Source organism: Nylanderia fulva, unplaced genomic scaffold (genome assembly GCF_048542155.1).
Source record: "Nylanderia fulva isolate GAGA-0341 unplaced genomic scaffold, ASM4854215v1 Scaffold30, whole genome shotgun sequence".
Lineage (NCBI taxonomy): Eukaryota > Metazoa > Arthropoda > Insecta > Hymenoptera > Formicidae > Nylanderia > Nylanderia fulva.
Window position 1 is genome coordinate 651,076 of NW_028190369.1, and position 27,920 is coordinate 678,995.

The 27,920-nt window shown below is 37.0% G+C and overlaps 1 protein-coding gene and 1 long non-coding RNA gene across 2 annotated transcripts in view; one reads left to right on the forward strand and one right to left on the reverse strand.

Annotated features, from left to right (window-relative positions):
* The window catches only part of MESR6 (misexpression suppressor of ras 6), a 593,526-nt gene that overhangs the window by 144,952 nt on the left and 420,654 nt on the right, over positions 1-27,920 (reverse strand). The gene's annotated exons all lie outside the window — the stretch shown is intronic.
* The window catches only part of LOC114930576 (uncharacterized), a 62,102-nt gene continuing 45,405 nt past the window's right edge, over positions 11,224-27,920 (forward strand). Inside the window, exons 1-2 of the long non-coding RNA XR_003819482.2 lie at positions 11,224-12,744; positions 21,201-21,280. This is a non-coding gene — a long non-coding RNA (uncharacterized LOC114930576). The remainder of the gene's footprint in view (positions 12,745-21,200; positions 21,281-27,920) is intronic.

Below are 27,920 nucleotides of genomic sequence, written 5' to 3' on the forward strand. Positions count from 1 at the left end.
CAAACTCGCAACATCCTTCTTTTTCACGCCGCAAACTTTGTGCAGCGCCGCACACATTGAGATGTAATGGAATTTGTTAGGAATTTAATTTCCCACTGCAACATTTCCGGGATGCTCACCAGCGTTATCGCTTCGAGAATAGCAGAAATCGTTAATAATATTTGCTAAATAGATCACGATCTGTGTCAATAGAAATATATGTACATATGCATCGATTTATTTCAATTAGAAAAAACATCTTGTTTCTAAAACATCTGACAAAAGACTAGAATTAATTATTCATTAATATATAAGATTAATTTAAGAGTGTAATTTCTTAATTTATATTTAATTAAAAGATCATTCCGTAAAAAAGAGAGAAAACAAAGAAAAAAAAATCGGCAGGTGCTTGCTTTTCTTAATTTCGGCTTAATTTTACATTCTCTTCAAATTTTTCTTGAGCGTCACCGAGAGACTCAGAACTTTGCATTTAATTGAATTAAAACAAATAAGTCCCAATTCTAGGATGTTTATGTATTACATGTGCCAGCTGGTGTTTCCACCGCTCCTGTCTCGCACTCTTCTTCTTTGCTTCTAACTTTATTTTATCTTTTTTCCCTCAGCTATTTTTTGTTGATCCACCTGTGCGACATATTAGAAGAGACGGTACAATTGAAAGAAATACAGACAGATGGAAGCGGCACAAGGGTGACGAAGAGTTTTGTTATGTCTGGAATGCATTTCCACCCTCAACTTTTGCAGCGCGCGAGCGCGTTGCGTTACGCCTTAAAAGAACATATGTGGCATAATATAAGCGCGAGATATGTATATGCTATATGTATGTGTGTCTTTCTTCCCATCCCTCCGTTCTAAGACCGTTCGCCGTATGTGGATGACTTCGAGATTCCAGGAGGAAAAAAAGGAAGGAATAAATTATTTAAACAGTGATGGGAGAGAGAGCGGAGGTGAAGGGAGAGGAGAGAGTGCAGTTAGCTTTAAAACCAGCGGGAGCCCAGCTGGATTTCTGGAATGTTTATCCCGTGTCATGATGTTTCCACGATGTCTCCACACACAGCATCCGCTCTTTTCTATCTTATATATTACGCATTCCTAATGTATAAGTTTATAATCGATTTGACGTGCCAAAACTTTTTCAAAATTTGTTTATATAGTCATTTAAATAGTTATAAATTTTTTGATAGATTTATTTACCTAATGTGTGCAATTAAATTTTTTATATCATACGCGTGTAAAAAATGATTAATATAAGTCTAGGTGAATTAAAAGAGGATTGATATCAACTTGATAGGTTAAAAAATTAAAAAATTGAAAAAAAAAGAGAATAAACTATTTCTCCTTTTTTCATGAAAATAAAAATAAATTGTCAGCATTATATTTTTGACACCCGTTAAATAGCAGGTATCTATGCGTTACAGGCGGTATCCACCTGCCAGACTTGAACGGGTAACCCTATTCCTTCGATATCTGGAATCTACAACCCTCTCCCTAGACGAGGGAATGCTCTCTATTTTTGGGGCCCGGCCCCTAGAGAAAGGGAGCCCCTTGTAAAATAAAGTTTATGCGTCTTACTAACTACGAATTCACGGCGAGTTAAGCCTCTTAAATCTCGGGCAGCGTTGGTCGTGCTACATCGTTGCACCTTCTTTCACTCGACGATTCTCTCTATAAAGATCAGAGATTTAAAGTTATTTCTCAGAAACGAGATAAGATTCACATCGAATAATACTGAATTTTAAATAAGTCTTTACGCGCGTGGAATTAATATCGTTGTAACAACAACGATTAACGTCTGAAAAATTATTATAAAAATGTTGTGTATTATAAGTTTTTTAAAATTATTTTTCTTTTTCATATATAATATAATTAATAGATAATAAAGAAAATATAAATTGTCCCATACATTATTTCTTCTGATTTGATCAAATTTTTAAAGAAATTTCTTTCATCAAACTACTTCTCTTATTGTTAATATAGATTGTGTGCACTCTAAGATATACATATATTGTACAAATAAAAATTATATGAATTTTTTGATTAAATCAATTTCGCAAAAAATTATGTTATAACACTGATTTATCGATAAGCAAAAATTTGTTTATCAATACGTATTTTATTTTAATTGTATTATCGCGGGCAGGCAAGAGAACAAACAGGAAGAGTATGCCTCGAGCCGATAAAGTGTCGGATCGTTTTCCGGTCGTTGAAGAGCTCTTCCGTCATCCCGAAATCGCCGATCGTCTGCCAGGCGCTGCTGTTAACCGGGCTTTTACGATCTTAACCGAAAGTACGAAGGGAAAAGGGAGGGAACAAGAAGGCGTACGTATAAGAGGACATTTCCGTGCTGTTGTTTGTATGCCGTTTGCGATAGCGATTCGTATACGGTAACGACTCCTTCGTGTTTCCGGTATGTGTGTTTTGCCATCTTCCTTTCGCTTCCATTCGCCGCGATATCGTTCTACGGCAGTAGTGTTTTTCGTGTCTGCATCTTAACTTGAGAGTTTTTCCATTTCATTGGGTAGCTATATAGCCGCTCGCGGATTTTTACGATATTGATTGCTTATTATAGCTTGTTGACAAAAGAAAGTCAGACACCGCTCAAAAACTTTAATTATGTTATGAGTCTTGCGAGAGTCCGAAAAATATATATTTCTCTTGAAATATTTATCTTGAAGATAATAAATCAGTTTCAAAGAAATTATTTAGAATATTTTAGACGAATTTTTGATAATTTCAAAACTTATTTTTCTCCTTTTCTCACTTTGCCTAATTCGATAACTTATCAAATAAAGAACGGCATAGTAATGTTTGATTTTCTTATAATTTTTGGATTGCAATTGTATCTATCGTATTTGTTCAAAAAAATTCATATGTATTAATAGATTTGCTAAATTTATAGAAAAAGGAAATAACGATGTACGACGCGTCATCGCAATAAAAATGCAATGCGCCGAAAAAGTTAACACTGCACTTTCAGATCGCGTTTCTAAACAAGGGGTTTATCTCCAGCATTACATTTACAAGCAATAAAACTCGGATGTCTCTGTTGGATACCTCGCGTCTTCTCGGATCCTTTTGGAGGTTTTCCGCGCACGGCATCAAAAACGTCCGGTTCTCCATCTATTTACACTTTATCTGTTGCACCGTGATGCAACGCATTAAAGAGGCCGTAGCGGTAAAACCAACTCTGAAGAGCCTTAGAGACGAGATAAGTTTCCTAAAGGCCGGTTTTGACGCGTCGCTCCATTCCCGAGTAGCGTGTATCGGATCGAAAGGAGATTTTTTTCCCTTTATGAGTGTATCCCCTTATGTGTATGTGAGCGTGTGGGGGCGAAAGAAAAAACCTACGAGGAACCCAGTGACTCGGAGTTCAGGTCAGTTTTATGCCAGTGTCATGCGTTACGCCGTTCGTGGAGCTACACACGTGTGTGACTAGAAGCATGATGTTAGAATATTATTTTTTTTTCTCCGATTGTGTGCAATCTTGGAAAAGTGTGATGCTGAGTTGAGTGGAAGAAATCATTGGGTGTGTATATTCATATGCAAACTAGTATAGAGTCGAATGTATTAATTATAATTTTTTTCAATATTTTAATTTTATTCAACAATATGTACCTATATTGTTTAAAAATTTTGATAATTATGACTTTATTAATATTTCTATAAAGATCATAAAATCACATATTTTAAGAATTGTACTACTTATTTATTTAAAATCATATCTAAATGCTTTAAGAAGCCAAGACTAAAATTTTACTTATTTTGCTTGATAAATATTAATAATAAGTTGGATATTTAAAGATATATCCGTACATATTTTCCATAGAAAATATTTTACGGGAAAGGTATATAAATATTTTATAGATATTTTGCATGCTAGATGATAGAGATAAAGATCGTTTAGTTACGTTGTACAGTGCTCTAATGACGTTATCTCTATAGAAGTACCTAGGAAACACTAATGATTAATTCGCGTTTCTGAATCCTAAGATGAATAGATACAACGTATATTCTCAGTGGGCAATTAAAGCCTCTGTTAGAGCATAGCCATGCGGCGCTCAGCAATTCATGTGTGGTAATCATCGCCATTATCTACCAATAACATGCAATTAGACAAGTACTTGATTACAAGACGTAACTTGGCAGGAGACAAATGTACCTACGCACGCTGTCTGTTACACAATTTATATACATTCCCGTTGTGCAAGCACGATGTGTGGGATGCACACAAGATATAGTTGCATTAAACGTTTCTTAATTCCATATTGCAGGTTATACTCAAGTAAAAAAAATTGCCGATAAATATGTAAAATATATATATAATAAAGTTTGATGGATTTTAAGTGTTCTCTTCATATAAAATATATATTTCTTTCTCTCTATAAAGATTAATTTTTTAAATATTCAAACACATCAATCCATAAAAATTAAATATGTAAATTAAGAGTTTAACAAGGCTCTGTAATATTAAATTTGGCTCTTATTGCCTGTTTATACACTTTAGATTTATATTAAATATGTAAAATTTAAAGTAAAAAAATCGTAAGTTCTCTTGGTTCCAATGTATTAATTATATATAATGTTTGCAGAAAGGGAATGTATATAAATTGTGTAACAGACAGTGCGCGAAGTATTTCGAAGTGTCTCGACAAATTAAAAAAACAAGTTCTAATATATTAATTATCTAAAAATCTTAATATTTTGATTTACATATTTAACTGTATATTATTATGAAACGGACTGAAATTTTTTGCACCTATGAAAGATCATTGCTTATTTTGACTCCCGTAAGCCAATCCTCTAAAAAAAAATAATAGCACAATATGCCACAAATAGGATCGGTTCCACAAAACTGACTTCTCGATAAGGTCTGTTATACACGAAGCAGGTTTCAGGTAGGCAGGTTAAACTGAAGAGCGGTCCTATGCACACACTTTGAAACCGAACCGTAGTGTGGCGATAAATGCCACAAGCATATAAAATATATACAGAATAAAAATTAAAAATTACAAGCGACGTGTGTTAGGGATATCGCGACCGGTGACATAAAACAATAAATAAATAAACGAGCGACTAACATGACTAATGTAAATGTCGATGTCCGAACATAACAAAAAGTGAGAGTACTTCAAAATAAAAAAAGTCTAATCACCTAAAAATAATAAATAAGGTCGAGGAAGGAGAGAAAGAAGGCAATGCGCGGCCTCGAGGAGACAGAGAGAATTTGGCTCGCGTTCGCGTAACACACTTTGTTTCCTGAAAAGATAAAGTTTGTATCAGGTTCTTTGTTAAACGAATAAACGAAGTAAAATATATTACACTATATGAACCCCAAATTAATATTCCGGATAAATTTCCTCTCCTGGTCCGCGACAACGGCGAAATATAATTGACGGACAAGAACGCGCCTAAAGTAGAAAGTTTAGAAGAATTCGCGCGAGCGATAATACAAGTGTAAAAATTCTCGGTGGGAAAAAATACTCTAAATCCCATAATGCAAGAGAGTGTCCATCTGTTATAGGTACAAGATAGGCGTCATTCGATTATTTATCGTCAGATAATTGTACTTGTTAATTCATCAAGTGTGACTTCGAAACACAAAATTTCCCAATCATCAAAGTAATATAAAAAAATAAAAAAAGTTTTGAATAAGAATAAACATTGTAATACAAATGTCAATTTTTAGAGATATTTCTCGTTGAAAAATTTCAAGAATTGAAAACGTTTTACGTTCAAATTCGCAGGGAAGAAATTGTTAGTCGTAATGATAGTTAAAGTCAATCTCACTAAAAAAAAGTATGCAACAATTCAATTAACCGACAATTACCTTTGTCCATATCTCCTTTAAAGGTATATACAATTTCCGATTGGATACATAGCGTACCCGTTGCATTTTTTTCTTCCGCGGTGTTAATAGAACCTCATTCTTTCGGTGCGCGTATCCATTAGCGGCCCCGACGGCGCATTTTATTGACTTTTGTGAAATACTCAGTGAGTGAGCTAAAGATAAAGGAAATCGTAAAATCTGCTTTTGCAACGTGAAACCGCGCGTTCGTCTCGATATGAATACCTAATTCACGTTGCTTGTGGGACCCCCGATTGACCTTTCTGTATGTCGGCGAATAACAGCCGTTCGCGAAGAAACGTAAGAATCATGGACGTACGCCGTAGGTGGCGAAATAGTCATCGGACATCATACCAGGGATTATTTATCGCTTTAAGCGGTCGTAAACTACGTTTCGTTGTCTAACGTCCAGTATACAACTGTCCTATTTCGCGCTACGTAATAACGCCTACGTGCGCATGTGCAACGTAATGCAGTTGTGATCAGCGCACAAATCGCTGGATACTGCTAGAATTATTGTTTGGTATAAGTTAACTGTGTTATGTACACAATACTATTTTTTAAATAATGTACTCACATGGTAAAATTAAAATGTATAAAATAATTGTTTTGTCGTTAACGCGTTTGGTGAATGGATTGATTATCGAGCCATGAATAATATTCAATATTTTCGTATATTGCGAATATTATTGTTGTTTATTGTTCATTCAAAATATTTACATATCGAGTCAGAAAACCCATTAAAAACGTGATGTTTTTGTATGCACATTCGTTACACGTATGAGTAAAAAAATATTATTATTTAATAGTTGCACTATGCTGTTTATGATATCTACTGTACAATTTAATTCTGTCACATGTAAATCGTTACGAACATTTTTCTATATTTTTCTGATAATAAACATATAAGATTTCTCGCGGGCGAATATACAATAACATCTAAAATTATCGCTCGAGAATTGTCGCGTGAATTAAAATACAAAATAAATAAGATTAGATTAGCTGTAAAATGGATCGCCAATAAAAAGGGGTTAACAGCCCCTTCCATCTCACAGCATCTTCATCGCGCAATGACGTAGCTATTAGAGGGATTGATACGCTTAGCTTGTTTAAGCGAAATCAATTACGGCCGCCGACAGGCCTACTGGCATAATCTGTCGGTTGTTAGGTACGCGCCGCCTGTGCGACGTCATCTCGGTAGGGTGCCATCGCCCGGTGGGCTTCCAGGTATTGCGAAACGCCGTCGGCGTCCAATCAGAGCCGAGGATCGTACTCACTTAAGCTCATGTCATTCGATTGAATTAATCTCCCGGACTCTTGCTTACCACGGAGACGCAATCCGTTATCCCTAATCCGAAGCGTTTAGAAAAAAAAAGAAAAAAAAACCACCGAGTCACTCGCTGATATTGGCATTTTCCTCGCTATTCTCTGTGTAAACGCGTGAGCAAAGTGATTTGAAATACTTTCACCGGGTATTTTAGTAGATTGGTCTCGATTAATCGATATTTAAGACTCAACGAATGTAATTACCAATAGTGATATTTATATTGTACATACACGACTAGGAAATGAAGTGAATAATTGATCTGAATTCAATTAATAATAGTTAACAGCAGTTACTTAAGCACATAAAGAGTACCTACATTCTTAATTAGTGACGTAGAAGAAATCTATTTAAATAAGTTACATTCTGCAGTTAGAATAACATAGATTTAAATAGATTTTTTATAATATAAAAATTTCAATTTACTTCCAACTTGTCGGGAATGTACGAAGAACACGCGAAACCTTTTATACAAATTTCGATGCTGAAGAGCATCGTTGAGATATATTTGGACATACCTGCGATGCGTACGCAAAGGGTAGCGTCCAGAAGCAGCAAGGGTGTAATAAAAATGCAGATGTGGCTGATATTGTAGAGATCGATCGGAGCAACTCGACCATTCCGCGGCAATTGATCGGTTTCCTGTGCACTTAGCTGCACGAGTTTGCACAAATTGCATCGACACGCGCCATCGCGGAGAATCCCCCCGTTTGCACCTAATTTCGAATTAATCGGCTGGAAATATCCGCCACATGAAGGTATCTGTTTTGCCGACTTTACGTAGGAAGGGGTGAGAGGAAGTACCGACATGGCTTATCGGCCCCTTCCGGCAAGGTCGTCTTATATCGATTTAATGGCATCGCGTGCTTAAATTCGCGTCTCTATCTATTTTTAACTAAAGTTGAAAACATAGATGTGTAAAAAAAACATCTACGCGATCGAGAACAATTCCTGCGATGAAATTTATAATAGAAGAACGATAATTCTGAATGATAGTTCAGAAGCTCAAGCTTTTTTCTTATAAATACATGTATATTATTTTTTAATCATAATAATAAATTATGATTATCGCGTCTTATTTTAAACAGTGTTATATACAATAAACTTTGTCGATTTTTGCCTGCTAATATTTTACATATGAATTTTAAATTGTTTGATCCAGAAATTTTGCTTTTAAAATAAGAATATTTTATTTCAATCACTTCTCCCTAATTTTCTTGCAAAAATTTAAGATTATAAGTATTAATATAAATATTTTAATTTATTTAATCATATATATATATATAGAAAGAATGTTTTTCATATATTAAAAAAGAATAATAAAGAAATTCAAAAAGTACTAGAGAAAAATAGTAAAGGGGTAGTTTTATCTCTCGATACTCACTACCAGATGTCGGGAGCGTTTAGTCCATGTAACGTGATAAAAAGTAGTAAAAGGCGCGTATCGATACCACGTCTGGCAGGAAACTTCTTTAACAACATATGCAGACGTGTCTTTCAATTATTATGTGAATAAATAATCAATGCATATAAATGAGACTTTCATAAGTATCTATCTTATATCTAACAATTAATTAAAATTTTTAATTTTATCTCCAACATATACATATTTAAATTTACAATTTATATTATGTGCACTTGCTTAGTATATATTTCTGAAATTATTTCCTGGCATAAATCCAGAACTGTGCAGATATTTAATTAAAATTGCAACACACGTTCCTTTGATAAACCTAGTATCGGACATTGAAAAATTAAAGCTACATAGAAATTAACAACAAAATTCATAAAAAAAAAAAAAATTCCCTCTTTTCACGTACACACTTATGTGTAGTGTTGCATATCCGCCAGAACCTGTTCTCGCAAAAGATTGAATGCATATTCCGTTAGACGACGTGCACGTAGGCTGGCGCCAGCTATCGAGAAGCATCACAAGCGCATTGCCGCCTCTCACTGGGTGACAAACTTATATTTGGCGGAAAATCTTGCGTGGCGGAAAAGCGTCGTGGCGGAGATCGGAAAAAGAGGGGTGAACGACGGAGCGAGGGAGGGTTTCTATGGGAGAGGGAAACGTTAGGGGAGCGCCGCCAAAAGAGGGTGGAGTTTCGCCGCGCAACGTGTTTGCATCGTCGAAGAAGTAGGAAAAACGTAGCCGCGCGTGCTCGCTTGATTTTTTCTTCCTCACGTCCTGTCGCTGTCTCGCTCGTTCGACGGGGGATGCTAGGCGTGGTTTAAAAAAGATTTAGCAGCTCGTGAGAGGGGAAGGTGGAGCGAGCGTAGCGCGGAATTCCGCAATATCGCGAACTGCGACGTCGCGCGAAAAGCCGTCGACCCCGGTGGGGATGAAAAGAGGAGAATTCGTCGCCGCGACGGTTTTGGTGGGACACGCGACGACGGCGAAACGATACACCGCTTCGGCCAGAGCGATCGAGCTCGACAAGAGCCAGTTCAACGCGCACCAATCCTCTCTCAAGATATTTTCTCGTGTTCGACTTACGTGTCATTCCTTTCCACGCATACTCCGAACGAGAGAATGTACAAAAATCTCGCTCTAAGGACAACACGCCGAATGATCATCCCCGAAGGGGTTGTTCGACGTTACCACATTATTAATATGTACATTTTTATAATTAAGATTGTCGAACCTCGGTCAGTTTCTCGCGGTACGAGATGCGGCAGATATATGCATTTGAAAGATGGCATGAAACATTTTTAAATTACAACAAAGAGAAAGAAAAAAATGTGCGTGACGGTGCAAAGTGTTTTGGAAGTGTCCGTCGAATGGAAATTCAAGTGCTCAAAAATTGATGTAGTTGATTCTGTGCGCAGGAGAGATTGTCAGGGAAAATTTGAATATGTGCACAGAGTTCTTTGGTTCGTATGTCAGATAAAACGTGCTTGCAAGCAAATTGAAACTACGTCCGATATATGGTATATCGATACAATAATAACTTTAATAATAAAATAATGTAAAAGTAATATAAAGAGATAACGAAAAATTAATTTTAATTCAAAGAATATTTTATAGCAGCATCGTCTGAGCATCATCCAGCATATTTTCTTATGTAAAAATACTTTTCACGGTCAGTGTTTAATACTTGATAGGATCAGACTATATGCGGATCTTAAAGGGAAACGTCCAATAAAGTCTTCCATGAAACGAAGCCATTCGAGCTAAAGTCTAAGAGCTAATGCTGAAGTAAGCAAAGCGCGTGCATATTCTATATATGTAACATTGAAAAATAATTCATTTTCATAACTGTCATTTCTCTTGCTACGACGCCTTTCGTAATTTATTATTAACGCATAGTTGAAAGCTCACCGAGCTAACCGAACTATAAGTAAATTGTGTGACAAACACTTAGCGTTAATGACACGCGATAAGATAGTTTTTCAGTATTACTTAGCTTAATGCGTCAACTGTCTAAGTTTTCACTCGGCAAATCGATCTGTTTCTCTCATACTAAGCTAAATAAATAATAAAAGGATATACCTGTTGCAAGTGTATAGAGTGTAATAAAATTGACAAAGCCATAAAATAGATAATATTAAAATCGTGCGTGGGAGGTGCGTTATACAGTATAAATTCTTTCGCAAAGCTTTTACAATCCTTAAGAGTTTGATTGTGTAAAAAAAAAAATAACAAAATAATACATTTGGTTATCTTCACACTAGCGGATCTGCCTATATTCACAAAGTCGTAGAGCGCGTAACGCATGCTGGCGACGTCGGAGCCTTCTGTTCCCCACTCTTCGAATTCGATCTATCCTCCCCACCGTCATACACATTCGATTTCCCTACCGACAGTATTGCAACGTACCGGATGCGACAAAGATGGAAAGATTCGCGTGTAGCCCAGCTCGAGCAAAACGGAACACGTGCCGTTACAGTGGGGGCGGAGGAGGAGCGAGGATAACACGAAGGTAGAAGGGATATATCTATACCGCGACGAGAGGGGTATACCAGCCGGCTGCTCTCACCCTCGCATTTACCACACCCCTTCTACCAACCAGTGGTGCGCGTTTTCTCCCACATAGCGGGCGCTAACCGACGGGATCTTTGTTGCCCGCCACGCTCGAGTGGTGTTTCGGTCGTGAGTTTGGACGCTGGTGCCGCGCGACGGCGATCGCGAGAACTTCCAAGGTCGTGGAAGGGTGGTGGAAGGGTTGAATGGTGGGACAGAGCGACGCCGAGAGAGGAAACGAGCCAAGAGGAAGGGTGGACGAAAGGGAGCCTCGGTGGGGCTGAATCCGGAGAACGTATCCGACGAGGATGGGGACACGCTGGCTCTCTCAGGACGCGCAGAACATCAGAGTGGGTCGAAAAGGCCTCTTTCTCTCTCCCTCCTTCTCTCCTACCACCTAGTGCTCCGTCCCTGTCCCTTTCCCAGCATTTTTCTCACTTCCACATACTCCTCGTGGAGAGGCAGAGGAACAGAGCCCCCGATGGCGGGGCGAGAACCGGCTTACTACGCGACGAAACGCTACCACGACGCTCAGTCTTCAGCGATCACACCGCCAGGCAGTAATGGACCTTCCTGAGCCTAGCCTCTTCGTCTACGATCTATCTTTTTTCCTGCTTACGGGGTGACGACAATAAACAGAGATCTCGAATTAGAAAACAATTATTCCACTTCTTGGTTGAATTCAACGATTCGGAGCGGGATTCGACTTCGAAGAGCTTCGGCTACTGATGTCAACGAGAACTTGAGAGAGATTGTTAACAGTTTCGGTGCACAGTGTTGAGAAGGGAGTTCAAGTCCGAATCCAGTCTTTCGAACGACTTGTAAATTGTCTTTCGCGAGCAATTACTCGTTGTACCGGAGTGAAGAAAAAGAAATTTCATTGAAAGCTGATTAATGAATCGGAGTCGACAGATGTTTACCGACATCTATCAGAAGGAAGCTCGTTATTGTACGAAACTTTGGAAAATGAAACTTCGCGAGAGTATCTTCGGTTATAAAGAGATTAAGAAAGAATTGGAAAAATTATTCAACGCTTGAAGATGATATGAAAAAAAAAAAAAAAAATGTCCACGTGAGAAAAAGCAATCGCCCTCACAAGACAGGTGCAATAATACGAAAGTGCAATCGCATAATTGTAAGCGAATGACACAAAAGTTTGTGCTGCACCGTGTTAAACCACGTGATATACTAAATCCCACGAGTCATCTTCATTTCCATTCACGAGCGTAAATTTCGCGATCTGGATGGTGTATAAAATCGAGATCAAATAATCTTCCAAATTTTCAAGTACACTGCCTATGAAGATCACAAGAACGTTAAAGGTGCAACGTAACAGTGATAACACTGCGAAATTCGTGGTATCGTGTTAACGTTGTCCAATAACGATAACAAAGAAGAGAACTGCAATGAGGCGCTGCAAGTGCGGGAAAAGTGTAAATAATGTAAAAGTGGTAAAAGTGGAGTAAAACTGCACTACTACATGCTTTCGCATAAGTTCCGAATGTAATATATCCACTAGTCGTATATTGACGAACTCGTTACGTGGACGTGTAATCCGCCGACGGCACTTATGATCCGAGATATTCAATGCGATCAGATAAAGACAAGTGAGAGGTAAGAAAATATCTTGTGAATAATCATTTTGAATAAATTTCACATTTATTAAAGCTATTATTTTATTGCCGAAAATTTAATTGCACAAAAAAAAAACGAAAATTCTATTTTCCCTATGAAAAGAAGTATCGGAGTTATTTATATCGTGACAGGATTTAAAGGCTAAAGTAATATTTCTTTTTCTATTTTTAGACAATGTTCTTACTGCAGTTAAACTGATAAACTTCGAATACGTTTTGCTTTAACATGTATAAATATCGCAATAATATACTGAGGTCTTTAAAAGTGACTTAGAGAATTTTTAATTTATTAAAATATTGCTTTACACCTTGATAATTGAATGTTTTTACATGTATGCAGTAATTTAGTATTTTCAGTATCTTTTCAATACTCGAACATTTTTATATTGCCATATTTCATATTTTAAATAAACGCGCTTTTCCGCAATATTTAAAAAGTGAACAAGATTGTTTGGTTAAAAAATTTAAAATAAAAAATTGTTATTTATTTTTATATATTGTTGCAGTGATAAATATTGATGATATAGAATCCGTAAATGATACATTCTTCTATCAGCGTTTAACACTTCAATATACCCGATACTAAAAAAAAAAATTTTTTTTAAATTCACCTAGTGCTATTTCTTTTAATAGAAAAAAAAAACGTAATCGCATTTATATGATAGCATAAACGTTCGTGTATTCATTATTCGGTATTGTTCACATTCACTTCATGAAAGGTATAGGGATTTCCTAAAAGATTATAGTATCTCGCCGAGAGTGAGTTTCGCAAACAATTTTCAAGTGATCATCGTTACTGGAATAGATCCACCTGTTAGACAAACAAGTGGACCACGAATGTCCTTCGCTTTAGTGTGCTTTGAGGGTCCACCTGTGGAACACGTGAAGGTTTTCGTAGATCGGATGTTGACCTGCTAGTTCGGAAAATTTGTCAAATCTGCGGAAAGAAAGGGCACGTGCCACGTTTCGCAGGTAGCAGCACCCCGGGGTTGCATTGTATGTAACGTCAATCTGAGAGTCGTGCCGCTCTTTTGAGGATCTTAATCCCACATTTAAGAGAATCCGAAAGTCTCGGATTGAACTTGCCGAAGTGCGAAGAAAAGAAGACTTATAGGCGCTTTTCGACAGTTTCACGCACAGTAGCAATATAATTACTTCGGTCTTTACAGCCTTTTGAAATTCAACACCACATTATTATGCTTTTTGAAGATATATTTGACTGAGAAAACATAAGTATTTCTCTTTTTTCGCAGAATATTTACTCCAAAAAATGTAAATAAAAGTAACTAAAAGTTAAAATACTCCAATTTTTGAACATTTCATATTTCTTCGACTTTATGATTATAATACATCATATTTCATATTGACGAACCTTTAATAAACCTTTCCAAAATTTAACTTCAAAATTATATAATTCTGCGTGTACTTGGTTCATATTGTTCTCATTTTTTATTTTCAAATGTCGCACAAGTAATCACGTTACTCCCTTCATAAAAAATGATACAAAATCTTCGCTCTAATATGATTTTAATTCATACTATAAATTATTCTAATAATTACTATTTTATGAATATCAGATTATAATGAAGTACTCATATGCTGAAGAGAGAAAAAAATAAATAGAAATCGGTCACACGCGAAATATATTTTTCAACATCAAATCGGACATTTTTTATAAGGATATATAAACGCGCGTTTTCTAAGGATAACCAACGAAGAAACACTGAGATAGAAAACGAGGAAAGATATGGACGGGATCACGAGATCTCGATTGAATGACGTATCAAGGAGAATATTAATCGCACGCGATCGAGTCGTTAGAGACGGATATTGCGATAATATTTCATAGCGAGACTAAAGCTCCCTTATTGCGCAAGATCAAGTAAACGGACGTACATCCGCGGATATGTATTCTTTTTTTTTATTGGCAGAAACCCAAGATCTCTGTAAATCATTGTTAATCCTTTTCGATTTCGCACAATAGTCGCATATTTTCTTAATAAAATATTATATATAGGAAATGCGCGATGCATCGAAAATAAATTTGTTGTCGAGAAAGATTAACAAAATGTCAACTTCTTCGCAATAGAAAGGACTCACTGTGTTAGAGATTTGTAGAAGCGGTCGTCTCTCACTCTGATTGTGAGCCGTCGGGTACTCGCCGCGCTTAGTCACTTCATTTCTCGAAGGCGCAATTAGCGCTGCGCAATTGAAATTACACGGTACTTCGCACGGATCACTTTTTCTCGACGAAATTTTAATTAAAAATTTAGATTCATTCATTTCGACTCAATATGAAGGAAAGATGTTTCGCGCAATGGAATATGACGAGACTAATCTCCCCCCAAGAGATGAGACGTCATCGCTGCTACGTTAAATATTTTTTCAGACAATTTTCGAGATTTCGCGGACAATGTATCCTACCAAAAACAAAGGTTTAATCTGAAAGAGACAATCCTGAGTTAGAGATAGTCCTCTTTGGTCGCTCGAAAACGAAGCTGTCTATATATAAACTGCGGTTTGGTACATACCCTCGGGGCCCTCCCCCTTTTTTGGGTCTTATAGAGGCCATTATCCGATCGTGGAATTTGAGATCTGGCCCTTTCAGCCGCGCGTCAAATTATCCTTGAGCACAATGTGCCCGTTGATTGATATCTTCAGTCGTTGCTCCTGCAACGTGGCTCGTCTCGTTCTTTTTCTCGTACTCTGTCTTTCTCTCCCTCGCTCGCTCCCTTGCCTTCCCTTCTTCTCTATCATCCAACATTCTTTTTCTTCTCTCTCTCTCTCTTAGGACCTTCTCACGTAGCGGACCTGTACAAAGACGGGCCCGAATGCTTCTACTCTCTCGCGGGCTCACACAGCCCTTCCACTTGATTTATTCTAAACCCCTGTGTGCTCGCGCTCTCTCTATCTCCCCGATACCGACTTCAAACTCGTTCCTGCCGTCGAGAAAAAATGATGTTACGAAACTGGAGAGCGCTCTTCGCTAGTATTGTGGTCCCCGCATTGTATAAAATTCTGTCTCGATGAAGATCGCTATTGTAAAACGCATCGACGAGAGTCGCGCTCTCTTCTCAAATTTATTTAACGCATATTTCACTTCGCGACCGGTATCGAGAGAATTATTTCGCGGCTATGTTTCACCGCAAACGATTGTTCCTCGTGGCGTGATTCATCGTGACGCGATGGCTGCCGTCGATGTACAAAACCAACTATTTATCCATTTATATATAATATTCTCCAGTCATCTGAAGGAAACATCTGAGTTTCACATAAATAAATTCGTTAATTATTGAAATAAATACCGGATGTGACTATATTTTCTTTCTTGTGTACGCACACGTTTTCCGTGTGATAATAGCGGAAGTAGAAATAGCTTGAAGATAATCGCTCGCGCGCGATGTACGTTCTCGGCTACACGATTTTCCTAATCTAAACTTCGTGAGTTAGGAATCAGCGATGGAAGAAACGAGATATCCGTATCGGTTGCAGCTGTCGGTGAAATGTCACGTCGTTCCTGCCATGCCACGAAAGCGACACTTTAATCACCGGCAATTACGCATGGCCGAATTAGGTAATTACCTTACGTGCTCGCGCGAGCGCACGGAGACGAGGGAGGGGGAGGAGAAGGAAACCCGTTTACATCGTTACTTAGTCCGTTTTAGCTCGAGTTAGTGTAATTAGCGCAAGATAGGGTGTACGCTAGCGCATTATGCGCCGAGTTCGCTTCGAAAACTCGTGTCTTGCCGTTACCCCCATTTCGCTTTCCCGCAACCATTTCGGCTTACATAATGTCGGTCGGTCGTTTTCAAACTTTCCCGTCATTAGCCGTCTCTATCTTTACGCGTCGCTCCGCGAAAAGTGCGATTTCTCGCCGAGAACGATTTTGCGTTACGCGGGATTGCGTGTTACAGAAAGTTATAGATGGAGCAAAATCAACGATGATGATGAATGATGTATCGCATGTGAATTTAATGTCGAATGCGATAGATGATTTATCATGTAAATTGTATCTCAGTTGGAACAAAATACGGCTATTGCTACGCTAAAATCCATGTTTCGAAATTTGATAATTTATGCATAATGTTGATCTTGAGAATAAATTAGCCAAGATTTTGTACCATGTTTTATTAAATGTAAGATGATTATTTGAACAATATTAAAAATAAAAAGTGAGAATATTCAAACAAAATTATATAATTTGTCACCTATCATCTAATTATTGTTACGAGATTTTTTTATTTTTCCGAAATTAGTTTTCTAAGACCATTATCTATGAAATCACTTTGTACATATATATCGGAAAATCTGGTACAAAAAGTTTGGTATATATATTTAGAAAATTAAATTCTCTCACAAATCGAGACAGACACAAACGGGAAGGACTTTGCGAACGATGATTCTGCGAATACGTTCTCTCTTTCGCGCAGCAATCTGTAACCAATGAAGAATTCTCCGAAGAAACCTCCCATCCATATTTTTTTTCATCCGTATGTGTACTCGATGATTCATGCATTCACTTTTACGGGCGCGCATCGACGTATTCCTATTGCATTTCGAACAGTCGAACGAGCGCCGAACGACCGGAAGAGAGTTTTCCGCGTCGCCGCTGCTAAAGGCGGGTTCAGAGAGGATTTTCCTCGCTTTTCCACTGGCTGCTAGAGTAACGAGGTTACGCCTTAAGTATTTGCTCGTCGATTTCACGACGATGGGGTCCTGCCACCACCGACGCCTGTCGTCCACCACCCTTTCACCTCCCCATCTACTGATTCGTCACGCGACTTCTTTTGCCATAGCATCTATATTTCGCGAGCTCGAAAATCCATCTTCTTTAAAAATGTTTTACGTGACTCTTCTGTGTTTTGTGTTAAAATCGATATCCATCTTCCATTAAATTTAACAAGTTTAATGTCGAGGCGATCTATAATAATCTTTTGAACACGTTTCTGTATTTTGTATATAATGTATTATACATTATACATATGATGTTTATGTATATTCGTATACTTTTTCCATGTTATTTGCAAATATCTGACCGTATGTAGAACATAAGTTTGGTAGTCGTGCATTAAAAATATTTTAGATTAAGTAATTGTACAAGAAAATTATAGGAACTAATTAAAATTCTAAGAAATATATTTTTAATCGAAATATAAATTTCAATTTGTTCATTTTTTAAATATCAAGTATTTCATTTAATATCGAATTATTAGAATAAGAACAAACATTTGTTAATTTAAAGATAAAAAAATATCGCACAGTTTGGAAAAACTATTTCTCATTTTATTTTTGCGGTTGTAGAATCGAATATTAGAATAAACTCGTTGACGTGCACGATAATTTCCTTTTATGATCTTGGTTTTTTTGGCATATCTATTACAGTTGAACCTCTCCTATATTCCAAGATAGCAACGTCAGTTAGCTAGGAGAGCAGTGTTATTCGCTTGAACACTTGTTGGTATTTTACATAACCATCGTTACGTTGTATCATCGTTATGTTACATAAAACGCGAGTCAATGTTAGTTATTAAACTTAGTAGTGATGTTGTTCAACTGACTATAACATTTCAACATTCGTGTGGAATCTTCATTTCACTAAAAATAACGCGCGAGTAAATTTAGCAAAAACGTTCCGAAATAAATCAAGCTGCGAAAACAAGCAAAAAAATATACGCAAAAGTTTATTAAACCGTTTGTCCCTCTAGATCTTATAAATCTAAGAAAAACACGATGCAGTTTTCTCGTTGCAAATTTTGACTTATATATTTCGGTAGTTTTCTCTGAGAGAGAATTTGTTAAATGTTACAACACGGTTCCGATCGCGCTGCGCTTCATGGGAGAAAGAATCGATAGTCGAAGGTATTGATCCCTTACAGGTGTGTTAGAGGTGTTATCTATTCTACCGTCTCTCCTTTTTTTACTCTTCGATTTTTCAGGTATATATACCTAGCTAGTTCGATACCTTCAGGAGGGTGCATACGATCCTGCTTCAGGTCATGCGTAGCGTATAAATATTGTGCACAAATAAGGACGGGCCGCGCTTATTTATAGGAATTTTATGAAAATCGCGTCTATACCAAAGAGGGTGACAACGAGGATGCAAAAGAGCTCGGATAACCATCTGGGTTCGCACGGTTAAACTTTCTCTGATGAAAACTACGCATACGAGAAAAATTTCACCAAAGCATTAATTTTACATATCGAAAGTATGCATATCTATACATTTTTTTGCTGTTTAAAATTTTCGTAAACTCTCGTCCTTCATAAATAAAAGTATTCTCTTATCTCATCTGTATATAAAGATTTTTAAAAATTCCATAAACGATAAAACAAATATCACAATATACCAATAAGACTCGTTTGTAGCGTATTTTATAGTGTTTTATATTCGCAAATATATTTTATCAATAATGTGTAATGAAAATTGCGTTAAATATAAATATAAAATATTTTAATAATCTTTCGAAAATAGATACTGTCAAGAATTTCATGAGAAACTACGACGGTCTTTTTATGTTAATAGATGAAAAAAATCCCCTCTCGAAAGTTTTTCTCTCATAGGGTTCCTAAAGAATATTAATAGGTTCCACGTCCCCATCACCCTACTGCACCGAATTTTCGTGTTAAAGGGTTAAGAACTACCCTGAGCCATCACTGTGTGACTTCTGTTCTAGGTAGCGGCAAATCTTTTGGCATAAGCTTATTTAATGTTAATATATCGGTAGAATAATATATGATGCTGCAGCCTAGCGATTAATTTTAAACGAGGCGATGACAGATGCAAAGTAACGTTATAGAAAAATACCTTGCTTTTCGTGATAAATGTGCAGACATGCAGAAAATATATTTTAATAGGTTTCAATTATTTATCTCAATGTTTATGACATAAATGATGCAGATGATGAATTTATTAAATGAAATAATGGCGCAAACAAAAGCAAAATTCGCGCGAGATCATGCAAAATTGATAACGGAGCAAAATATTCTCGTGTGCAAGAAGGAAATTAATAAATATCGAAAATCAATGAGACGAAATTCGGTACGGTCATTGGATTCCGAAGAAGATATTATTACACGGAATAATCTGTAGTTGGTGCTTTCTCTCGCGCCTTTTCTCTTCGTTTTGCCTCCTTCGGTTGATGCGATTTATAATGAACACCCCGCTTGCCGCGATGCTCGATCGCCTAACCTCGAAGACGTTTTGCCGGTTTAAAAATTAAAAAAAAATAAAAAAGAGAGAAAAGACGCGCGATGCACAACAATAATATGAGAAGGGAAGGAAGGGCAGGCAACGGGAATACATAATGCGCTAAGGAAGAAGGTGGGGCGCGTCATGGACCAAGCATGAAATTGAGTTTTGAAATCGACTTTCGACAAAAAAAAGCATATTATCAGATATCTCGTGGGATAAAGATAGATTTTATGTGCAAACTTTTCAGTCAATACTGTGATCGTGTCAAACGAGAATGTCTAAACAAGGATTTCATATATGTAGGTTTATGTATATATGTATTTTCGCGTTTTAAACAATTTTTTAAAAAATTTCAACAAACACAACTTATAATTATTCACATCAGGTTATATCTGATTTATAGATTAATTTTGTGAAAGATCAAATATCAATGATATCGGCAGTGAATGCTTGAAAAACATGCGACGCGTGTGGATTTTATAACTGTAACGATACGCGCGATACACTTGGTTCCCTTCCTTACTGAATTATTCATTCGTTTGTAGGTACATAAATGTGCTTGTACTCGCACGTCACACAATCTCTCGTGAAATAAGTAGCATTAACAACGCATTCATTATACTAATTACTATTCTAAAGTACTGTCATACGTTGAAACCATGCGTATTATCCCTTTGCCTTAAAAAAAAGGTTCGAATTAATACCCGCGCGGACAGCCTAAGAGAGAGAAAGAGAAAGAGAGGGTGTAGGGCGACTCGGAGGGAGGGATCATGAAAAGTCACATGTAAAAGTTATTGTCAAAATAAAAGTTAAACTAATTTCGATCGAAACCAATTTTGAAGAATTAGATTAAAATAACGCGAACACTATACCATGTTTCAATTATTTTAAATTTTAATTTAAATCGTTCTCTTTAGACAATCTCCAATAATTTCGCTTTTTTATTTTTATTTTGTCCTATTAATTATTACAATTTTATACATGATTAAAATGTGTTAATTGCACAGTTATCGAAAAAATTACATACCTCTATAAAATAAAAGAAAAATCATGATAAAGTATGTCAGTTATAGTTTGTCATTCAATTATTCCTTGACATATACAAAAAACTATAGATACACTTGTCCAACTTTTGATATAGTTCAGACGTATTTTATTATTAAATCGCGAAACTTTAAAATCTACTTCACATCGAAATGACATGACTGTCCGGATATTAATCTACTATTCTCTTCTTGTTCTAGATTCAAAGCCAGGAAAGAAGATTGCAACTACTCACAACCAGTGGCAGCGATCGGTAAGATGCTTGGAGGATCGTTAAGCCGTAAGCAATATAACGCAATATAACCTGTTTTAAGAAAACGTAATAAAAAAACTTTATGATAAATATACCGTTTCGCGTGCAACAGTTGATACTTTTATAAAAACATATGGCGCGCATTCGTAGAAAATTATTCGACTATTTCTTGTTAGGTTTTCTTCGATACAAATCTTTTCTCTGTCTTCACAAAATGTTCAATTGATCCGATCCACAAGTCTCATTTGATCTCACTCTATACGCAATTATCAAACATCAATAGAGAAAGTCGCACATTATTGTTGGAGATTAGGAAACGTTCTGCTAGAAAATGTGTCATCAAGACTAAATCGCGCGGTCGACTCGAATCGAAGAAGCCGGGCCGACAAGACGATACGGCCCTGCCCTCGGTGGGCAGATAGGGTATAATCATACCAAGTTTCGTATCTCGAGGGGGCCACGGGAAGATGGTCCAACATCTGCCGCTGCAGGGAATCTCTGCCCACATGCTGGCCGAGCCGCGCGCACGCACGCACACACGTGCGTGCGTAGATACACGTGTATATACGCGTGTACGTGACGCACACGCACGTATCTACACCGGCAAAAAAAAGTGACGTTGGTACATGACGGTGGGACGTCATGTAAATTCATTCGAAACACATGGCAGGGCTCGGCGCGGCGTTTCTCTTGTGCGCAAAGAGTTTCAGAAGAGAAATCTCTGAAGAGAGCGCGCGCGTGAGAGAGGACGAGTGGAAAAACAAACGATAACTTCGACTTTAACTTTGCGTGCCCCCTTTGTACCGTCGCGTCGGTGTTAACGTCGTTGCGCGTTTGAGAGTCGGATAAATTCTCGGATTTGCTTTTGTCTTCGAGAAGCTGTTTCCTCGCCGAGAGATGTAAAGTGTGGTATTTTAGTTGGTCGCGAACTGTTTTGCGTGAAACGGAACGTTTCATGAAAACTCTGTCAGAATTGATTTGAACAGTAGAGCTGATGATATCACTAACTAATCATAACACTCCACGTTTCTACATACGCGTTTGTCGGTCACGTAATTAACGAAGAATTATTATGCAGATCTTATTATACAGATGATCAAACATTATTATAATTTGAATATTGTCTATCATATTAATATGATAGAAAATATTGGCTTTATTAAACGACGATTTGTTATACTTTATCCCAATTATGTTAATTAGATTACGTGTTATTTTAATAAATATGTTCATCTGCTATAATGCATATGTATATAAGGCATGCTTTTATTATCTTCTGTATCGTGTGAGAGAATACATTAATTGGATAAAATATAATTTAAATTTCTCGATAAATATAGCCTCATATTATCATCATATGCTTCTGTTACATTCTTCATTATGAAGAAAGAATTAAATAACATAAATTTCAATTTTTAATCATTTTTATTCTGCTAAAAAGTATATGACCTTTTTTTTACATTGCATTTCTCACACGGTATATATTAATGGTGCTATATAAATGATCGTTGAAAAGAGGGAAATAAGCCAGAAGAAAGAAAGAGGCATAAAACTCCGCGCGCAGCATTGCAAGAGTGCTACTAATTAGAGTCATCAAGCCAGTTGAACAATTATGATTAACTGTATACAATGCCTAAATGCTCACACCAACCGTCATGTTTACGAGTCGCCGAGTTCGTTCTATTTCACTTATACCTACTTCTAGTATCATTTTTATTAGAGGAAGAAAATGATACTTGCGATCAATCACGGACATATTATCTCCGACGCATATTACAATATATTAAAAAAAACATTTTGGCAATAAAATTTTAATGATTTAGGAAATATTTTAACATTAGAATCAATTAGAAATAATTGTGTAAAAGATAATTAATTGGAGAAATGAGAAGGTGCAAAGAGCACAAAAAGAAAAAATACTGGTGATCGGAGCGATTTCTAAGAGAAGACGATTCACTGACATCCTCCTTTTTCGAGAGAAAGGAACGTCTTTGTTATATATTCGGGAAACCGGAAGATAAAGAGTGGCAAGAGTCTTTTAAACGAGAGTCAATTTCGAAACGCTTGTGTAGAAAGAGAGAAAGCGAAAGTAAATGATGTGGCACAGTAAAGATAACGATTTAGGTTTGACTTTATCGCCGGGAAGCTAGGGCCAATGACTCGATGAACTCACCTCAAGTCTCGACACTACTCAATTTATAAGCGCTATGCGTGGTGCCTTGAATACCAAAGTGTATCATCAGTTTTTCTGACGCGAAACAATAACTAATAATTAAATTAACGCTGTGCATAATTACGTAGATATAAATTATGTTCGTTTTCTTGGACCCAGGATAATTTTAGGTATTATCATGCCCATATAAAATAGATTGCACTGCGTGAAATAAAACTAATTACGATTAATTTATTTGAAAAATAAAATTATTGTAATATTGAGTATAATGATTTCGGTAATTTTTATACAAATTTATATAATTCTATATGATTGTCTAATGTTTTCCAATATTTAATATATAATATTATAAGAATTTTCTATTTTCTTCTCTTTCTACAAATTTTTATAAGAAAATAATGTCTCGTTATAGAAGATCTCATTAAAAAAAAATTCAAAGATATCATTATTTAAATATAATTATTTCTATTATTACCAGGATATTGTGTGAATTATAAATTGCTAATATTGCTAACATATGTTAATTACCAATACAACGATATATACAACATGATCAATTTTGAACTTGGTTAGTTTTTAACGAGGAGTGAAATTGATTCGCATGATACGCTGAAAATAAAATTGGCTATTTCTATATATAAAAAAACAAATGTAGATAATAAAGGTAACAAGTTCAATAAAAATTTTTACGGTGCATTTTTTGAGGGGAAAAAATTCTAAAGCTTGTACGACTATGTCAACTACACAGACGAAACAGGCCGTATTTCTCCGTGAAATTTAACGAACCCTCTTGCAATGGGACACCATTAAAAAAAATTCTTGAGCCTCATGTCGCAGAACGCACGCAATGGTGATGAACGTCACGAGTGAGAGAGAGAGAGAGAGAAGGAAAAGGACGGATATAAAGAGAAAAACAAGAAGAAAGAGCGACGACATCGCGAGGCGTTTCACGCGAACTTATGCAAATGCAGCGCAACGCGCAGTTAAGTAATGTTTATGGCTATATACATAAACATTATTATTTATAATTTCGGCATTCCGGTAGAACCGCGGATAACATTATCAGATAAGGGACAACAATAAGTATTGGCGTGGGGATTTCGGACAGATAGCACTGTGATGTCGTAATATAAACTGGAGTGACCTCTGACTTTCGATAAATATTTCTCGACGATTTATAAATTCCACATAAATATGTGATAAAATGTTCAATATATGGTATATATTTTTCAAGACTAAATAAAAATTCCGATATAAAGTAATTAAATATAAATTGGAATTTATATTAAGATTTAGAAGAGGGATTTTCGTAATGCATATAGGAACACGATATACGTGAATTTGTTTTCTAATTATAATTATGCATCTTGCAAAATTCAGTCGCTATTACGATCGAGTTTCTATCGAACAATCGACGTTTGCCGATTTTTCGACAAAGTAAAAAAGAGCTTATCGCGCACGTACGTAGACTAGGTAGTTTTAATTATTTAAGCTGACATCGAGTGCACTCTCGCCGAAAAAGTTTGTGCCGCGGTGGAAACTCGAAAGTGCATTTCGTGCACGTAACGAACTTAAATGGTCAGAGCGTGCACACCGGTTGCCCCGCGACCATTATCAGATCAATAATTGCGAAGGAGAGAACTAAACTTCTCGAACTTTGAACTGTTTCTAGTAAATTCATACTGCCACCCGGGCTCCAACTTCTCTTCGTAAACCGATAAAAGATATCGATGATCTTTGAGACAGTTATTAATGGCCTGATAAAGTTGAATAAATAATAAAAATATAACTGTAAAAATCTAATTTCAGATTCTCAGAATCCCTCTTTTTCTTTATCAATTTTTTATTCATAGTATATAGATAAAATATTACATAAAATTAAATGACAAATCAAGAATCATATAGATACGAGATAAGAATGATATAAATAGATATAAATTATATAAAATTTAAACGTTCGAATAATAAAACAGATAAAAATGAGAAACGCAAGATTTTAATTAAAATGAAGATATCTAGTAAATAAGTATCATGTGCATCAGAAATCACCGCACGTGCTTCTAATTTTGCGTGACTATATTCTACGCACAATAATCGTTTAGGTATATTAGGCCAATGCAATCTTGGCTGACACACAACTGTTGCGGTGCATAATTATTATTCGCCACACGTTATGGTATGTTCCAAACCGCAAGGCGGCACGGTGTCTAGAATCGATATTCTCAGGTTAACCATATACTCACACGTATAAGGGATAGAGGGGCTCATGTCGTTGATCGTCACGTCGTCCAATTAAGGTCTTGAGGTCGTTAACGAGCAAAATAATTAGTACAACGATGGCGAGGACAACGGTTCGTTAGCCTATCTTCCTTTTTTAAAACCACGTTACCATCGCGCTACATCTGGCAAGACGCAAAAAGCGCCAGACGTATCCTTTAAAAGTGATGGCGAGAGAGGCACATCGTGAATTAATATATACGTCTAACGAAAGATTCACATGCCGAATATCTGCAAAATCATTACGCGCTTGCGAGAAATCGAGATTCTGTATTCGCAAAAAGAGCCAATTTTTTCAAAGCAATTCATTTTCGGAATTTTTCTTTTTTTATTATTGAATTACCCGTGATTAGAAGCACGTCTCGTTTCCTTTGCAAAAACACAAGAAGTTTTCGCTGCGAATCATTCGAGAAGGAAGCTTATACGTCACGTTTAACCGATTGTCATCGTGTTTCGCTATTGGCCCGTCTATCGCTGATAGTAATTGGATTCGATCGGAAAATTCCATCCGTCCGTGGGAGCTTTGGGAGTTAAAGCGCGGCGTTAACGAAACTTTAACGTCGAGTTAACGACGCGACACGCTGAGCCGGTAACCCATAAATGCGCGGATGCCAGGGGGTTAAAAGCGAGAGGGAGAGAACCGCGAGAGGGACGAAAATGCGAGAGAGGGAAGGGAGAAATCTGTGAGCGCCACCCTTTCGTATGCAAATCCCGGGACACCTGGAGCCAAAGGCCGCATGCAAATCGGCGCTCGGGCCATCTGATCGAAACAGAGAACCTCCGCCTCTCTGAACCGGTCCGTGTTTTTTGCGAGCCCCGAAAATCGCGCGTCTCTGCCATATTTTTTTTCACCATGGTAGAATCTCGTCGCTAAAAAATTTCGGCGATCTTGTTATACCGTAAAATAAAGGATTATATCGAGGCTCGCGAATTTATATATTTATCTACAAAAAACAAATATATATATATATATATATGTATGTATTAACGTTTGTTATTTATTTCCCTTTTCCATTGTCTTCATTAGAGACAAAAGTTAACCGATAACAAATCAATAATATAACGCAAAATGTTCTCTCTTTCTCTCTCGATTTTTGTTCCAACCCCGTTACAGATTTCTTATACAGACAAAATTACCATTTGTCCGCGATCACGAGTCCGTTCATCAATCAAGGCGAGGATCACGAATCGGAGCACGATAAGTACATAATAACCGATATATATCTAAAATGACTCGTTATTACGTGGGACGGCCGATCTAAAAAAATTGGTACGCTTCATTAACCGCGAAAAAAATGGTTAATGTATGATTGTCCGGCGAGCATGACACTCCGGCATGGCGATCTCATAAAGCGCGATCGCTCCGAGCCATTTGATTAATATCGAGCGATTGAGGCTACCGCCCGTGAATACCGCCCGTTGAAAATGATACCAACGATGACGCATCGGCGCTCGTTTTTCCATTGATTTATTCCCGCTTGCAAAAAGCAAGCGAGAGATAGAGAATCGCATTTATCGCGACGTGATTATCTGCGCCAGTAGCAACGGCACGCCGTGGAATACGCCGCGCCCCTGTCGTAATCATTAATTATCGCGCAGATAAATCGATTGCGCGCGCGTCCCTGCGCGCGACACGAGTAACGCCGGTTCGATACGCGCAGCCAGGTATACCTATGTACAAAATCGAGCGGCGGCGTAAGGAGAGGTGTAAACTGGCGAACCGATAACGTGGAAAAAAAAAAAATAATAATAATAATAATAATCGCGCGCGACGATAACGCCGACGAAAATATTATTGTTTGCCCGCGCCACATTCCTCATGGATGCGTTTCGTCGCTTAAAAAAGAGAGCTCGATAACACCGTCGTATTTTATCATTGTGTGCGACAGCATCTCGATGGAGTAAACATTCGAGAGAGTGCAATATCGTGAAATATTTTAAATATTTTATATTATATCGTATTAATTATAGTACGTCTTCTTATACGTGTGTGGACGCGTCCAGGATAAATTATTCCATTTGCGCGGAGATACGCGATAACCGAGAACTTTTTTTTTTTCCTCCGACACACGCAATGCACATTATTCATTCCAATTTACGCAGGCTGTACTTTGCCTAAAGGATCATATATCCGTTTTTATATTCCTAGTTTATTCCTAGTAGCCGAGGAGGCGTTGTATGTACCTGCAGTAGTAACGGTTCTCGTTATCGTATGAG